Genomic DNA, 16,355 nt, shown 5'->3' with positions numbered 1-16,355 from the left:
CAGTGGGATCCTGGCTTATATGCGGACGTGAATGTCTTTGTTCTTAAAGAAATGGCACAGACCCACAATGACTTCACCCCCGGACCATTGGCCCCTGAGGTCACCAGGCTCTCCTGTCCCATCTCATCCAGTCCCGACCCTGGACAGGGGTCTCTCTGCGAGGCAAGTAAGTCAGGACTTCTCGATCCAGGTCCACCTGCCCGGGAACAAGTTCTGCTAGGAACCCACGTCCCGTGCTAGCGAGTCCAGGTATCTAGAAGGAGCCCAGGCAGGGATGGGCTGAAGCTGAAAACTGCACTTCCGCCCGGCATAAGCACTTGACGAAGGTTCAGACTAAACATTGAAACCTGGAAGGACAGTAACACTGTCCAGTCAAGGGAGGCGGGGGCGAACCCAGGAGAATAACCAGAACTGCAGGGGAGGTGTCAGGGTAACAGGGTCTGAACAACTGTCCAATCAGGGCCCGAAATCTTGCCTGAGTATTATCCTTTCGGAGTCCTGGGGTGAGTGTCAGGAGTACCATCCAATAAGATCGCCACTTCCCGGAGAACCATTCAATCAAGGGCTGCGGGGGCGGGTATTACATACACAAGAAGCATCTGGGGGAGGAGTGCGTGGGACACCGTCCAATTAGAGGGCGGAGGCCCGGAACTCCGTCCAATCAGGACCGGCGGCGGCCACCCTCCTCGCCCGCGCAGGCGTCTCTCGCTTCAGACCTGGGCTCTCCAGCATGCCTGAGGGTTGCGGCCCCAGGTGTCCTGTTTTCGTGGGCTCGCGGGCTCCGGGAAGGATGCTCTGGAGATCCAGAAACTGGCAGATATGGTGAGTTCTCTGACCGGAGCCGGAGACCGGCTGGGGCTGATTAGGACCCGCTGGGAGCTGAGGCAGGCCCGGGTCTCCGGCGCCCGCTCCTCTAGATAGCGACCCAAGTCTCCCCCTCGACCCCGTTGTCCTGTCCCTTCCCGTCCCCTCTTGAGTGGAAGTCTCGGCCTGTGAATGCGCCCCTTGGGGATCCCGGGGAGGACCGGGTGACCCGGGCAGTGGTCAGGGGCTGGGGTAAGGGGACCCGTCCTGACCTGACAGATGCAGTCATATCCCTACCAGGTAAGAAGGTGTTTTATTCCCATTAAAAAACAGAATTCAACGAAGTAAGTTTCCAAGCTCTTACTGGTTTTATTCATTCATTCATGAATCTGGCAGCTTCCCATCCAGCACAGAAGGACGCTGCGGGTTGAAAGTCTCCTGTAGGCAGAAGTGAGCGGGTCGAAGGAAGCAGCGAAAGTGGCTTTTGTCTGTGGCAGGTTCCTTTACTCTAGGGAGGGCGCGGGTCTGCCAGGCAGATCGCCTCCCTGTGCCGACCAGGTAATTCCTGATTGACTGCTTTCAAATTCCATTTCTGGGAGAGGCTGAAACTGAAGTTCAGCCAGCTCGGTGTCTTGGGACTCAGCATAAGTGACTCCATTTAGGGCTGTGGGCTTGTTTTAATATTCCAGAGATTTGGAGTAGGGACAGGACTCCTATCTCAACATATATCCCAGGGTCTCAGACGAAACAGAGACTGTTTTTTGTTCTGGGTGAGGAGGGTGAGAGTGACACCCTGGGGGCTCTCTGGGGTCAGTGCATTCTCAGCCCAGCTGGGAAGAAGGGGAGCTTTATTCTGCATTTCAGTGCTTTTTGAGGATGGACAGGGGGAGCTGGTGACCAAAAAGTCAGGGGAAAGTTTGGGTTAGAAATGGGCAATTGTGAACACTTGGTCAAGTGAAAAATTCAGACTTCCTAAGCATGCACTTTCATACTTTCATTCAAGTGTGTTATTGCCGGGTGCAGAGGTGGGGGGGGGGGGTCTGTAAGTGTCTCAAAAGGTAGACAGAGTTTATTTTACACAGAGGAGTAATTTGCTCTAGCAAAATAATGGAGCCTGGGACTTCCCTGGTGGTCTAGTGGTTAAGAAACCTCCTTCCAATGCAGGGGTTGTGGGTTTGATCCCTGGTCTGGGGATTAAATCCCACATGCCACAGAGCAACTAAGACCCAATTAAGCCAAAAATAATTAATTACTTTTTAAAAAATAATGGAACCTCAGGAGAGGGGTCGTGGGAAACTGATCTACAGCTGGTAGATCTGAAGAAGCACAGGTGACAGTGTGATCCTGAGACTGGCATCTGAAGTGCGTGTGTGTGTGTCTGGGGGTTGGAGGCAGTCTTGAGGGACTGAGGTGATTCCACAGGTGGAATCCGATGCCATCTCCAGGTAGAGTGTGTCAGACCCCAGTTTCAAGGGTAGGAAACCCAGCTGGAGTCACAGAGAATTGCCTGGTATAGGGAGAAACCACGACATATTGGTGACCAGGAGTCTCTGAAGTGATATGGTCTCCGTGAGGGTAAAGAGACACAGAGGGAAGAAACACACAGGAGGGAAAACTGAGTTTTCCTCAAACACGCAAGAAGGAAGAGCTAGTTTTCCCTTTACCAGGCTTCATCACATCACCGACCACATCCTCTGGGAGCTTCTCCTTGCTAACTCCATGTGTCTCCCAACTCACAATCTCTGGCTTTTAAAAGTTCTTTCTTATCTTTTTCCTTACTTGATGGGGCCATGTTGAGAGTTTCCACAAGAATGATATGGCTTATGGATGGTTCAGGATGGTAGGCGGACTCTTCTGCAGGCACTGTCCTTGGCTGATGCAAACAGTACACAGGTGGTGATGGGTGAGCATGGCTGACCCACTCTGCTTTAAGCCAGCACCTCCACGGTGGAGTGTGGGGCCACGTTTCTATCCAGGAAACCTCTATTAAGGCAACTGTGGGATCACCATTTTCACTCTGTAGTACTGAAAACAAATCAGACTGAATTCCCAAAAGTTTCCTTGCATTTCCCTGATGACTCATGTTGAACATCTTTTCATGAACATTTGTTTTTTCTTTTTTTGTTTTCCTTTTCATGAGCTTATTGATCATTTATATTTCTTCTTTGGAAGAGTATCTGTTCAAATGTTAGGTATCAGCATCTCCTGGATGCCCTTTAGCATTTCATTCACTCTGTTTCTAGTTTGCTGAGTATTTTTATCAAGAAAAGATGATGTGGGGTTGTTTTTTTTCCCTTTCTTAAAAAGCATTACGATGAAATATTTTGCATTTTTTTTTCAAAAATTTTATTTATTTATTTTTGACTGTGCTGGGTCTTCACTGCTGCTGGGACTTTTCTCTAGTTGTGGCCAGCTGGGGCTACTCTCTAGTTGTGTGTGGGCTTATCATTGCGGTGGCTTCTCTTGTTGTGGTGCATGGGCTTATTTGCTCCAGGGGATCAAACTAATGTCTCCTGCATTGGCAGGTGGATTGTTTACCACTGAGCCACTTGAGAAGCCCTTTCTGAGTCCTTTTCTTTCTTTTTTTTTTTTTTTAATCTTTTTTTTTGCCTATCCACATGGCATGTGGGATCTTAGTTCCCCAACTAAGATCAAACCCGTGCCCCCTGCATTGGCAAAGCAGTCTTTTTTTTTTTTTTCCCTTTGGTTGTGCCGGATCTTCATGGCTGCTCTTGAGCTTTTTCTAGTCGCAGCAAGCAGAGGCTGCTCTTCATTGCCCAGGCTTCATATTGCAGTAGCTTTTCTTGTTGTGAAGCACAGGCTTTAGGCACTCGACCTTCAGTAGCTACAGCTCGTGGGCTCCAGAGTGCTGGCTCAGTAGTTACCCATGGGCTTAGTTGCTTCACAGCATGTGGGATCTTCATGGACCAGGGTTTGAACCCATGTCCCCAGCACTGACATGCAGATCCTTTACCCCTGAGCCACCAGGAAAGTCCCAAAGTTGATGTGTTTTCACAGATACCTTTTCTGAGTCTACTGGGGTGATCGTGTGGTTTTTGTTCTTTATTAATAAGGTATATGATACCTTATTGGATGGAAGAGTCTGGTAGGCTACAGTCCATAGGGTTGCTAAGAGTCAGACATGACTGAGCAACTTCACTTTCACTTTTCGCTTTCATGCATTGGAGAAGGAAATGACAACCCACTCCAGTGTTCTTGCCTGGAGAATTCCAGGGACGGGGGGAGCCTGGTGGGCTGCCATCTATGGGGTCGCACAGAGTCGGACACGACTGAAGCAACGCAGCAGCAGCAGCAGCAACTTTGTTTCTTTGAACCAAACTTTTTATTCCTGGAATAATCCCACTTGGTCATGGTGTTGAATCCTTTTTATAGCTCTCTAGATTTGGATTGCTGACATTTTGTTGAGGATTTTTTTTGTTTGTGTTTATATGGGATACTGCTCTGTAGCTTTCTTTATGTGTGATGTCTTTTTCTGGTTTTGGTATCAGCATAATGCTAGTCTCCTAGAAGGGGTTGGAAAGTGTCTCCCCACTATTCAATTTTGTATATGGATTCCCAATTATTAATACTATTGGTGTTTAACATCTTTTCATGTGGTTATTGGCCATTTGTATATCTTTGGAGAATTCTCTACTCACATTTATTGCCCCATTATTGAGTTGTCTTATTTGTCTTTTATTTTTTATTGTTGTCATGTTGTTTAGTCACTAAGTCATGTCCGACTCTTGCAACCCCATGGACTGTATCGTCCATCAGGCTCCTCTGTCCATGGGATTTCCCAGGCAAGAATACCGGAGTAGGTTGCCATTTCCTTCTCCAGGATTGTTGTTATATGAATTCTTCACATATATTTCTGATACAGTGCTCTCATCAAGTATGTGACTAGCAAACTCAGTTGCAACCCTAGTTGAAGTAACTTTGCCTTCTTTGTAGCTGATGTTTGGGATTTCTTTTTTCTTCACATCTTGAACCCATATTTTTTTTGCTTAAAAAAACTCTAGTTTTTAGTTTTGTACTTGTTATCTTTTTATATCAATGTAGAGTAATCCCATATTTCTCTAAATACAATAATTAGGTTCTTCATTCTCCCTCTTAGAGTCACCTTTGGTTTGATCACCATCAGATTCTTCAACAACTCTTGTTTGTGGACATCTTCCTTGAATTCCAAGCACTCTGGTATTTATCTGAGAGGCCCTGCTGGCTTGACAGCTTCCTAAGGAACCAGGCCCTTTCTTACCCAACAGATGTGCTGAGCCCTGCATCCTGGATGGCCTGTATACCTTCAGTGTCCACCTCATCATAGGAGGGGTTGTGTCTCTGCCTCTGTCGGATATGAGGGGTCCAGACCAGACTGCTTGTTGCTGTTGCCTTCAGGTTCATGGTTATTCAGATCCAGAAGCACTGATGTTCTGATTCCAGTTCTTGAAGGTGACAAGACAGTGATAACTTTCGACCAAGCCAATGTCCATTTCCATGTTATCTGAATGACGGTTTCATTTATCAGTCTTTACCATGCCTCAGAATCTAATATCTCAGTAAGAATAGTTCTTTTTAGTCCTGTCTGCATTAGTCCATGTCTACTCTTGCTGTCACATTTTGCTTCAGTGTCCAGCACTTTGCATCACTGAGGAACCTGCATTGGATTTGCTGGCATGTGGTCATTTCCCACAAGAGTGTGAGTTCAGGAGTCCTAGAAATTGAATCCAGTTCCCACCTGTTGGTCTCCCCATCCTCCCACACTCAAGGGTGAAAGGGGAGCCTCACTGACCCAGAATATATGACTCTTTCAGGACTCAGTGGTCTTTGAAGACGTGGCTGTGAACTTCACCCTGGAGGAGTGGGCCATGCTTGACACTGGTCAGAGGAAACTCTACAGAGATGTGATGCTGGAGACATGCAGGAACCTGGCCTCTGTGGGTGAAGACAGCTTCCTCCCCACACTAAGTCTTTAGGGAACAGTTATTTCTTACAATGTCGTTTCTTACGAGGGGCAGGGATGGGAATATGTTGGAAAAAAGGCAGACATGGCCCCTGTCATTATAGAACCTACCTATAATCAGGTTTTGCTTTTCCATGAAAACAGTTTCATGCATTGATTGACTTTTTGTCACTCTTGAGCAGAATCTCAAGGTTCCCTAATTTGGGCAGTGAGAGAAGCATAATGGTTTCACCCTATGAAAGTTACATTTGTCAATACACATTTGACACGTTGATCTTGCTACAGTTAAACCCACACTGACCCATTGTCAGTGACATGAGGACTGTAGAATCAGCCCATCTCATGGACAGCTTGCTGTTCTCCACCCTCCCCATGAGGAACTTTCTCCACTAGCAGGATGGCAGCCACACACTATCCAACATCCCAAGGGCTGCTGGGTCTGTGGACACAGGCCTCGTCCAGGGCCTCTGTACCTGAGATCACCAGGGAGCTCACCTCTTGGGAGGAGCAGGTTCTGGATCAGGCAGCGATGTTTGGACATACCCATTAGGAACATGACTAGGTCTCTGAGAAGGTGATGGGTATAATTAACCTGGCTTCCCTCTTGGAGTTTTCATCCATCCTTGCCCACTCAAGAAGTCTTTTTGTACCTCTCTGTACAAAGGGAGGATTTGGGAAAGTGTGTTTTGCCCCATTTCTTCCTACTTTCCTTCTTTGATAATATTGATCAGATATCAGTCTCCATTCTTTTTGAAATATCTGAGTGAACAAAGCTGCCACTTTGACTCATTTTTCCTGTGATGGCCAAAATTCCAAATAGTCAAGGTCTTTTCTTTGTCCCCATGTCTATTTTCCCTTATAAAATTTGTTTACATTTTTGAATCTGTATATGGAAAGTAATCTACATATGGTTTCTTTTCTTTTCTTCATCCCACTGTTTCTTTCCTGAGAATTTAGTTACACTACCAATTGTTACAGGTTCTTGCCTTCAAGTTAAAACTAGATCAAGTACTCAGTGTGATATTGTGAAGAATGAGCTGTGCAGTGAAGAGAAAAAAGTAAGAATCACAAGAAATGATTTCTGGTCTGTTTTTGGAGAAAACTGGATGTTTCTTGACATCGGAGGTCACCAGACCCTAGAAAGGGATTGGAGGTGAGTGGCACTGCCATGGTGGCTGGGGGATACCTGCAGCCTGTTAGACTCACTTGAAACTAAAGGAAAGGTGTAAACCTAGCTAACCAAATTTGTACTTAGAAAAATTTCGAAAGAAAATACTTTCCTAAATTTGATGTTGAGTATCTAAATCATAATGAGGTTGGAAACAAAATGATGGCCAAGATACCCTGTATTTAAGAAACACAGAAAATGTTGACTCTGTTTTAGCCCTCAGCCAGAGCATTAAACTTGTTTCACTTTGTCACAATGCAGAGAGTATAAAAAATATGCTCATTCATTGAAAATGGCAAATATGTAGTCAAAATAATAATGAGCAATCATCAATAAATCATTAGTGAAGAAATCACTAATGAATGATTAATTCATCTCTAATACTGTGTTTCCCATTTTGAACAGAAATCATTTGGTGGAAAAGCTCTTCATAGTTAATGAAGGTCATTACTGTCTGGAAGCCCTGAACCAAATTACAGATGTTACTGTGCATAAAGGATATTGGCCTGGAATTCAGCCCTGTAAATGCACTAAGTGTGGAAAAGCCTACAGGGGTTGTTCTTTCCAAAATCAGCAGAGATCTCTCCCTGGATACAGACATTATCCATGTGAGGAATGTGGGGAAGCCTGCAGCTGTGTCTCATGCCTAAGCCATCCTAGGGGAACAGACATTGTAGAGGAACCTAATAAATGTCAGGATGCTGGGAGAACATGTAAGAGATGCGTGAAGAGTCATGGTAGTAAACGGTCTTCAGATTGTAAGAAATCTGGAAAAGCTCTCGCTTTTCCCTCATTCTTTAAGGGACATGAGAGAGGTCAGCATGGACAGAAAACCCACATGTGTAAAGTCTGCGGGAAATCCTTTACCTATCATTCGTACCTTGCATGGCACATGAGAACTCACACTGGAGAAAAACACTGTGAGTGTGAGGATTGTGAGCAAGCCCTCCGATATTCCTCATCCCTGGTTGGACATATGACGATACACACCACTGACAAACCTTATGTGTGTAAGAAATGTGGGAAATCCTTCAGTTGTCCCAAATACTTCAGAAGACACATGAAAACACACAGCGGCATGAAACCCTATGAATGCACAGAATGCGGCAAAGCCTACAGCTCCTCCTTATCCCTCAAGTAACATGCAGGAACACACAGTCAGGAGAAGCCCTATGAATGTCAGCACGGCAGGAAAGCCTTCAAGCATCAGAGATATTTTAAAAAGCACGTGAGGATGCACGGTGGAGCAAAGCCCTACGAGTGCACAGAATGTGGCAAAGCCTACAGCTGCTCCATGTCCTTCCAGGAACATGAGAGAACACACACGGGGGAGAAGCCCTTTGGATGTCCACTCTGGAAAAGCCTTCATGCGTCAAGCCTCCCTTTGTGGACACCTGAGGACACATAGCAGGGAGAGAGCCTACACATGCACACAGTGCCAGAAAGCTTTCTGTTGGCCCTCCTCCTTAAGGAAGCATGTGCGAATGCACAATGAGGAGAAGCCCTACGCATGTCAGCAGTGTGGGAAAGCTTTTTGGTACCCCACAAACCTGCGAGGACACACACCAGGGAGCAACTCTGAACACCAGGCCTCTGGGAGAGACTTCACTTTCACTTCAGACTTGGAATGTGAGCAGCGCCCTGGAGCAGAACCTTGTGAATGGGACACTGTGGGAAAACCTTCAGCTCTTCACTCATTTCATACACAAAAACTCATGGCATGACAGAAATCTCTTAATGGATATAAATATGGTTTTCCCTTCCTAAGTGCCTCATCCTCAATAGGGATCCCAGGGTATTCATTTCTAGTTCACGTTGCTAATCTGAACACTTAAGGTAAATATCCCTCTGTCTCCTTCATCTGTACTAGTTATATTTCGTTACCTTTGATTTTTCATCATCATGCAGTCATATAAAGTTTATCTCATTTCTATTACAATGTGTTTTGGGTGGAAGGACTATGTCTCTTGGCTTGGGGGAATCTTAGTTCTCTAACCAAGCATATATCTGTGCTTTTGCAGTGAAAGTGCGGAGTCCTAACATTGAACTGCCAGAGAATTCCTGTTACAATGTCTTTTTAAAAATTATTTTTGACTGTGTTGGGTCTCCATTGCTGTGAGAGGGATTTCTCTGGTTGTGGCGAGTGGGGGCACTCTCTTGTTGCAGAGCATGGGCTCAGTAGTTGTGATGCACAGGCTTAGTTGCCCCGAGGCATGTGGGATCTTCCAGGACCAGGAAATGAACCCGTGGCCCCTGCATTGGAAGGAGGACCCTTAACCATTGGACCACCAGGGAAGTCCCTACAAAGTCTTTTGAACCCAGGGGTGTAAGTGGTTTTCGATTTTCATTTTGTGTGTGTGCATGTGTGCAACTTGGTATGTTTAGGTGAAAAGTTTTTGATTCTTTCTTTGTTTTATATTCCCAGTATGCAGTCATGATATGAGGTCTGTATTGTTGAAAAGTATTTCCTGGTCCACTGTTAGTCATACAAGAATTTTCTGGCTCAGTATTTACCCTCACCTAGAGCCTTTATACTGAAAGTTGTGTCTTCTATGTTTCTTTGTAGACAGTGGATACCGTATCTGTGTTCTTCACAGTAATTAATAATTGTGGAAGGTCTTGAAAGGCCTTCTGCCTTGCCTGGTAATGTTTGTAATTTGGCCTCTGTTCATTATCCTTGACCTCGGTTAGAAATTGGACACAAAACACTGAGTTAAGAAGAATGACTTGTTGGCATGGAGATGAAAGCTGCTGTCTAGATGATTCTACTGAACTGTGTTGTCATCTTGGGTAAGGTGGGAAACTGTATATCCAGAGTCCTTCTGTTAGTGATTCTGAATTAAAGTTCTTGAGAAGAGGAAGATGCATGAAGTCTGGAGCTGGAGTGAGGAAGCCATGATTCTCAGCTCTTCTGTACCATCAGGAGACAGAGCTGCAGGGCAGCCTGGTGGCCTGAGCTCCAGCACTGCTTTCTCACCTCTGGCTCTGCCTGTGTGGAACAGCCCCGGTCAGACACATGTTTGATGTTAGTTTACCTGCTGGGCAGCAGCATGGACTCTGCTCAGCAATGTGGACAAGGCCCCTTATCATGGGTCCTCTTTGGTTTTCAGGTTCACACAGTTCCCTGCATGTTCCTGTGGCTCTTTGGGGTCCATCAGGCCACTTCTTCAGGCTTCAGAAGATCCCTCAGTGATTTTCTCATATCCTGTGACCCTCTTCACGTCCAGGGATTCTAATTACATGATTTCTGTGGGAAACATCTTATTCCTCTAATAGGGTATGTTTCCTTCCTCCACCATGGCAGATGTAATATTGCAGCCACAGATGGAGGAAACCTACTTCCCTAGTTCCATTATGAGAGTCTGTAATGACCCTGCATTTCTTGTTCCTCAATACTTCCAAGACTGAGATAAGCTCCTGTGAATATATATAGCAGTTTGTGGCATTTTCTCTTACAGGGGTCTGCTCTCTAAATGATTAGCCCAGTATGTTTAATTAGTCCATTTTTATATGTGATTTCCCGTTGCTTTATATGTGATCACCCAGGATGATTTAAAACAATGTGCATTGAAAAATCAAGTTCAGAAACTTCTCTGGCAGGCCAGTGGCTGAGATTCTCAGCTCCCAACGCAGGGGGCCTGGGTTCGATCCCTAGTCAGGAAACAAGATCCAACATGTCATAATTAAATATCCTGTGTGCTGAACTAAGACCTGGCACAGCCAAATAAATAATTTTTTTAAAAAATAATCTGATTTAAAGTGTTAGAGGGGTACCCACTGAATGCTTATTTGGAGGCTGTGAATCTGTACCTGCTTGTTTGGAGGCTGTGAATCTGTACCTGTCTTGTGTGCCTTTAGGGGCTGGCCATGTGTGGCCACAAGAAGGGGATCCAGGAAGGCCCAGGGAAAGCTTACTGTACTGAGGGCCTAGTGACATAATCACTGTGCAACAAGACAGGGGTGTCACTCGGGGAGCACCAAGGCAGCTATCTCACTTGAGCCACAGGGGAGCAGAGCATATAAGGACCCGTGGGCAAACATCTGTATTCGTCAGGGGCGTAATTGTTTGTTTGAACCTAGAGTGCATGGCGTAGGAGGGACAGTCAATATCTAGCACCAGATTATGATTGTGGACTTAGAAATAAAGGCTTAATTGGAGTCAGGACCCTTAGAAAATGGAAGAGAAAAAGTGGGTGTTTGGTTTGAGGACTTGCTTGATTGACCTGCCTGGTGATCACAAGCTCCTTACTGGTTGCCCAACAAGCCCCTCTGCACTGGCCCGTCTGTGTATGGTGGCTCCAGATCCTGAGAGTAATTGGTTTCTTCATTCACTAGTACCTTCCAAACATCATACAAGTTAGGCTGTTGGTGAATTCTAGCCTGGAATCATAGAGACGGGGATTCTGGGAAATATACCTCCCAGTCACACGCACAATGAAAAAAACAATCCAGCACAAACATATCTACCTGTTGGTTTCATTGACCTTTCACAATCATACCAAGAAATGTAGCACAGTGATGGGGTGAGAGGGCTTCCCTGGTGGCTCAGACAGTAAAGAATCTGCCTGCAATGCAGATGGTGGGCTGCAGTCCGTGGGGTCACAAAGAGTTGGACATGACTGAGCAACTCAGTATGCACTCATGAGGGGGTGAGAGGGATATGGAGAAGATTTAATTAATTAATTCATTCAGTCTCTCCAGTGAATATTATAGCAGAAGAGTAAACTATTTCAGCTAACACTGGCAGTTGATACCTAAATAGATTATTTAAACTATATACAAGGACATGTATGTACTGTGGCCAGCACAGCAGGTGAGGATCAAAAGTGGCCGACACAGTTTGGAAAAAAGAAACTAGAGACAGAATTAAAGTTTCAAAGATGGGAGTGGGGGACTCAAGACCTCTAGGATCAAGAACCTTGTTCCTCAGAGCCACATCCCTTTTATTTAGTGTTTTGGCAAGCAGGAAATATCTGTTGTGCTATGATAAAATCAGCCTCTTGTGTCCCCGGTCACATCTCCCATTTTATTGATTACTTTGAACTACCTTTGTTATTTTTTTGTACAAGGGGGTATCACCCAGCTGGAGGTCATAGACCCGCATATGCTCTGGAAAAACATCTTGGTATGTGCACAAGCAGCGTTCTGAACTTGCGCTGACCCAGCATTCCAAGGTCCACACTTTTTTCCCTTAGCTTAGCAGGGCGTGATGACCCCAACTAATCAACCCGATGTACTTTTGTTTGGATTATACTTAACTTTTATATCTTGCTTTTATTCTTTTCCCACGGTGATTTTCTCATGGCTTAGCCAGAGCAACAGTGGCTGACTATTAACCCATGCATGTATGCATATATACTGAATTCAGTAATATCTCCTCCCTCCCGCCCGCCTCATCACCACCAATTTCATGTCCACCTGGAATCTCTCATACAACCTGTGGATTTAAAAGATATTCACAACCTAAAAGTTGAGAGTTTTGTTTTATCCAGAGGGAATTTTAGGGACTTAAGCCCTGGAGGCAGCATCTCAAGTAAACCTGAGAGAACTGCTCCAAGGAGGTGGGAGGAGGAGCCAGGTTATATAGAAGTGTTGCAACAAAGGGCAGGTAGTCGGAACATCAAAAACTGACAGTTAATTGAAGAAAATAAAATATCCCAAGTTAAGAAATTCAGCACTTTTCTGTGTACGAGAAGATGCAAAAGTCTGGGCTCACTGAAATCATTCCTTTGATAAGCGTCTCAGCTACCTGGGGCCAGTATCCTGTGTTTTCACATCCTGAGTTCTTCAGGGCTCACTGTGGGGAGTGGATGCAGTCTGATGGCTGATAGATGGCAGATATTCTTCTTCCTGATTTCCTTCAGGTTCAGTGGCTGTCATTGGAGGGCTGCAATCACTGACGACTGACATCCTTGTTTACTGATATGGTAGGAAATACTCCTTTTCTCAAACCTGATTTGGAAATAAGGTATGTGCAGATGTAATCAGGGTGTGGCCATAATGGATTAGAGTAGGTCGTAATCCAATGATGTGTATTGGGACACAGACACCTGCCCAGGAGAGAGACATGTCTTAGCTGTGTAAAATCAGAGCAGAGGTTGATGCAATCTTCCTTTTATTTATTTATTTTATTTTTGGCAGTGCTGGATCTTTGTTGCTTTTTGCACAGGCTTTCTCTAGTTGAGGTGAGCTGGGTCTGCTCTTCATTGTGGTGCTTGGGCTTCTCATTGCAGTGGCTTCTGCTGTTCCGGAGAACAGGCTTTAGGACCACAGGCTCTAGGTACGTGGGCCTCAGTAGTTGCAGCACATGGGCTCGGTAGTTATAGCTCTCAGGCTCTAGAGCATGGGCTCAGTAGCTGTGGCGCTCTGACTTAGTTACTCTGAGTCATGTGGGATCTTCCCAGACCAAGGATCGAACCTGTGTCCCCTGCATTGGCAGGTGGATTCTTATCAACTGCACCACCAGGGATGTCCCTGGTGTGATCTCTCTACAAGACAAGGCATGCAAAGGATTGTCGGCAGTCTCCAGAAACCTGGAGACATGCCTGGAACCAGGTTCCTCCTCAGAGCCTCCAGAAGATCCAGCTCTGCTAACAACTTCATCAGGTAGGTCCAGCCTCCCAAACCGTGAGAAAATAAAGTATTGTTGATTTCAGCCCCGCTGTCTCCAGAGCTTTTTTGGGTGGACCAAGCAGACTAATGCAGCTCCTAAGGCGGGAGTGGGCCTTGGGTACTTGAGGGACAGGGAGATGCCAGTGTTTCTAGAGGAGAGTGAGATGGGCGCAAGAACAGCAGGGGCAAGAAGAGAGCACTGTGTGTAGACAGGCATGTCATATCCTGATGCCTGGCTCTGAAGGCACTAGCAACACAAGACAAAATAGATCAATTGGACTCCATGAAAATTAAAATGTTTTGTGCATCAAAGGACACTATGAAGAGAGTGAAAAGACACCCTACAGAATGAGAGAACCCATTTTTGAATCATATATGTGACAAGGTTTTATTATCCAGAATACCTGAAACAACTTTGTATAACAAAATGCCAATGATTCAGTTTAAAAAAAAAATGGGAAAAGAACTTGAATCTACTTTTCTCCATGTGAAAGTGAAAGTGATATTCACTCAGTCAAGTCTGATTCTCTGCAACCCCATGTGTTATAGCCACGCTTTCCGGGAAACAGACTCACTCAGAAGGACAATGCAGATAGTGGAGAGCAGTTTATTACACCGGCGGGCCTAAGGCAGAGTCTCCTCTTAGCCAAGGACCCTGTCCAGCATTTGTGAAAATCTTTTATACCCCATGTGTACGTGTCCAAACCCACCACCTACCCCATGTGTACGTGTCCAAACCCACCACCTACCCCGTCATTCACGTGTTATGTGTTCAAACAGTCAATAATCAATAAGCCCGCAGTTACATTCCAAATAGTTAATAACCGATAAGCCTGTGCTTACATTCTGATAGATAGTGTCCGGAGGCAGGGGTGATTAGTGTCTGTTTTCTCTTAGGTGATGAGTAACCTGGATATGATATTCAAGATTCCCCTGTCTGGAGGGGGTCTTATCCTTCCATTGTCGTCCCCACAGGCACTAAGCAGAGAGTTCAGAGTCCGCTGGAGAGGCAGCCGAGCACGATCAGCACAGACAGGCCTGAGAAGGAGTCCAGGCTCTATGAATTCCTTCTTCACATGGACTGTAGCCCACCAAGTTGCTCTGACCATGGGATTCTCCAGGCAGGAATACTGGAGTGGGTTGCCAGGGATCAAACCTTCGTCTCTCATGTCTCTTGCATTGGCAGGTGGGTTCTTTACCACTAGTGCCACCTGGGAAGTCCCCTAATCATTGTACTACCAGGGAATTCGCAGACAGAATGTATTCTAGTGGTGACCAGGAGGTGGGGTTACCAAGGTTATACTGGTCTTATCATTTGTTTTTAAATGAATATACAATTCACATTCTGTAACGGTTACCCTCTTAAGAGCGAAAGTCAGTGGCTTTTTGTACATGGCATAGCAGTACATCCATTGCTATACAATTTTAAAAAGGAAGTGCAGCTGTTCACATTTCAAAATTCACAGACTGACTAAAAGCTGGTATGATATGAATTTCTCTGCAGTATAACACACATACCTGAGGCTTGTGATATCTCAGTGACACAAAGTTGATAACCTTACATTGGACATACAAGCCAAAATTATTGGCATGCAACATGCATCTTTAAGCTGTTACCCCATACCAAAACCTTACAAGGTATAGCTGATGGACTAAAAGCACTGAATCCTTTGGAATGAATAAAAGGTATAGATGGCAGGCTTATAGGCTTATATCTTTTTGTTGTTTTTTAATAATCTTGTGTTTAGTCTTCAGATGCACAAGAAAAGTCCTCAGAAAATTAATGAAGAAAGAAGTGGCCCAGTCAGCCTACCTACTGTTACAAAAACAAAAAGGGGGAAATGTGGGAAAACATTCTCCAGATGTCTTTGCAAAACCATGAGAAAAAATAACAGGAAACAGCAACAAAAAACAACCAGAGTACATGGGCTGATTGGCTGGAGTCAGAGTGACCTGCTTGAGCAGATGGAGAGAGAGGAGTGCGGACTTAGCAATGCCCCGTCAGCGCAAGTCAGAAAGCTGCTTGCACACGCACTGATTGTTCCTCTAATGTTCCTGCGGGGATCTTTGGTCCCAGCCATATGGTGCCCTTTGTACAGAAAATAAGATAGAAGTTCAAAAGAAAAACATAAACTGGGGACGTGACCGGGAACATGGGAAACCTATGTTATCTTAAAAAACAGATGCTTTCTGCATACCAAGAAGCTCAATATAAGTGATGTGGCATTGAATGTTGGGGCTCTTGATCCTCGAGGTCTTGCGTTCCCCGGTCCCATCTTTCTTTCTAGTCTGTCTGTGTGTGTCTGTGTGTGTGTGTGTGTGTGTTTGGTCTGTGTTTTCTTATGCCCTGCTGGCACCTGTCTCTCGCTCTATGTTGCTGAGCTGGACTCAGCAATGGTGACCTTAGTCCACGCTGTGTCCTGACACTGAAGGTCGCCAAATTGATGAAACAGATATTCATCTATTGAGGTCTGGGGAAGTCATTCTGATGCATACCTGATTCAAGTCAAAAGTGAAAGTGTTAATGGCTCAGTCATATCCAACTCCCTGTGACCCCGTGGACTATAGTCCACCAGGCTTCTGTCTCTGGAATTCTGGATTGGGTAGCCTTTCCCTTCTCCAGGGATCTTCCCAATCCAGGGATCGAACTCTGATCTCCAGCATTGCAGGTGGATTCTTTATCATCTGAGCCACCAGGGAAGCCCGATTTAAGTCGAATTTTTTTGTTAAAACAATGTTTGTGGCCTATTGAACATGCATTGTCCATCTGCTTTAAATTATTAAAGCACCCACTGACCAAAAGTAAAATAT

General features: G+C 45.3%; 1 pseudogene; it reads left to right on the top strand.

The window, feature by feature from the left end:
• Positions 1–579: 579 nt before the first annotated feature.
• Positions 580–11,025, top strand: LOC133062142 (zinc finger protein 77-like; annotated as a pseudogene).
• Positions 11,026–16,355: the final 5,330 nt, after the last annotated feature.

Source organism: Dama dama, chromosome 9, assembly GCF_033118175.1.
Source record: "Dama dama isolate Ldn47 chromosome 9, ASM3311817v1, whole genome shotgun sequence".
Taxonomy (NCBI): domain Eukaryota; kingdom Metazoa; phylum Chordata; class Mammalia; order Artiodactyla; family Cervidae; genus Dama; species Dama dama.
The sequence above is the reverse complement of the archived record's forward strand: the minus strand, read 5'-3'. Positions and strand labels throughout refer to the sequence as shown.